Source organism: Camellia sinensis, chromosome 13 (assembly GCF_055761805.1).
Source record: "Camellia sinensis isolate YWXY chromosome 13, ASM5576180v1, whole genome shotgun sequence".
In the NCBI taxonomy this organism is placed as follows: domain Eukaryota; kingdom Viridiplantae; phylum Streptophyta; class Magnoliopsida; order Ericales; family Theaceae; genus Camellia; species Camellia sinensis.
This window is the reverse complement of record NC_138973.1, coordinates 40,763,840-40,765,594: the sequence shown is the minus strand read 5'-3', so window position 1 is coordinate 40,765,594 and position 1,755 is coordinate 40,763,840. Positions and strand designations below refer to the sequence as shown.

The following is a 1,755-nucleotide window of genomic DNA, read 5'->3' as shown; positions in this document are numbered from 1 at the left end:
AGCTAACTGCAAGGAAGCATGATCAGAGGTCATGGAGGGATGGTTTAACAGTTAGAAGTCCATTTCGACGGTTGTCATTGAGAAGTATAAATAGTAGAGAAGGCCCCAGAAAAATCCCCCAGACTCAGATCCAAAAAACCAGTTTTATTAACTTTATTTCCTTTCCAATTTTTACGTTTCCTGTTCTTTACATTTATGTACTTTAAAATTCCTGCATTGCACTTCGTTCATAGGAGTAGTTTCAAGTAGATTGTTGCTGTAAACCTCTACAAGGCTGAATTGGATCATTTTAAGTCTTTCATTTTTATTTAATGAAATGCTACAACTGTTCTTCATTTAATCATTGTTTGCTTAATTCTCCTAAACAAAGCCACCAGTAAAAGTCCTTTTCATTGAGGCTGAAAGAACTAAAACACAATAGTCTGATAATTGGTTGGCAATTAACATTCTGTAAGGACTGATTGATCCTTGCTGGCGCGCTTATAATTACAAAAATAACTTTTGAAAGCCAAAAAGCCAACAGTAGTAGTGTTGTTTTGTGGCAAAGTTTTGATTATCCTACGAATACTAGTTCCTGACGTCTTGGAAGTCACGTGATGATCCAGGTACTGGGGAATATTTCTATCGGATGGACCCCTGTGTGACGCCCTAGGCATTCTTTAACAAGGGCCCAACCCGATTATGGCGAACCGGGCCATGGATTGGTGACAAATGGAGTGGCATAATGTCAGCTAATTTCATAATGAATGGTAGATATATCGACAACAATAAAGAGTTATCTGTGATGTACAGTCTCGCTAATGCCTCACTAATATCATTATTGTTCATGGACGAATTAGGGTACATAAAGGCAAGTACGTGGAACGAGGACAATGCTAAATGGGTCAGCTTCTGGTCTGCCCCAAAGGATGAATGTGATTATTGCGGCCAGTGTGGTCCATATGGTAATTATGACCCAAACAATGGGGGTGCGTTCGAGTGTACGTGCCTCCCAGGATATGAACCTAGGTCAGCACAAGACTGGAATTTACGAGATGGGTCAGGTGGATGCAAGAGGAAGCGTGGTGAGACAATTGCCACGTGTAGTAACGGTGAAGGGTTCGTTAAGGTTGCAAATGTAAAGGTTCCTGATACCTCCGGGATGGCACGCTCTGAGATGAACATGAGCAAGGAAGCCTGTGAGGACAAGTGTTTGAGAAATTGTTCATGCTCGGCTTACACGAGTGGAAGATGAGGCATTTGCATCACATGGTATGGGAATTTGACAGATACAAGAGTGTTGTCTAATGGGGGATTGGACTTGTACGTACGGGTGGATGCGATCAAGTTAGGTATGTTAAATTATTAACTCATGTTGAATTTTTATTAGTAAGTTTTATGTTTTGTGCAAAGAAAAGCGAACAATTGTGTCTACAAAGTCATTTACAAGACAATCAAGTTATTGAGATTAAATCTCTTAATCTATTTTTTTTAATTTTTTTTTAAAGAGGGGTTTTTCAACCAAATTTATTTTGTAAAGGAAAATGTTTTGGGTTGAAAAACTATTTTTCCCATAATATTTCTTTTGTTTAGTTGTGACCCTTAAAATAATGTACTAGGAGTTTGTAGTATTGATGGTGGTAGTGTAGTGGTGCTAGGAGTATTGGTGTTGGTTAGGTGGTAAAACTCTACCCAAATCAACATTTTTCCACCCAAAATGTGTGTTAGACATTATTTTTAGTAGTACTGCACACAAAAGTGGGAATAATATTTTTT

The 1,755-nt window shown here is 38.4% G+C and overlaps 1 pseudogene; it reads left to right on the top strand.

Moving 5' to 3' along the window:
• Window positions 1-724: 724 nt before the first annotated feature.
• LOC145805332 (G-type lectin S-receptor-like serine/threonine-protein kinase At1g11410 pseudogene) lies at window positions 725-1,234 on the top strand (annotated as a pseudogene).
• The last annotated feature ends 521 nt before the right edge of the window (window positions 1,235-1,755 follow it).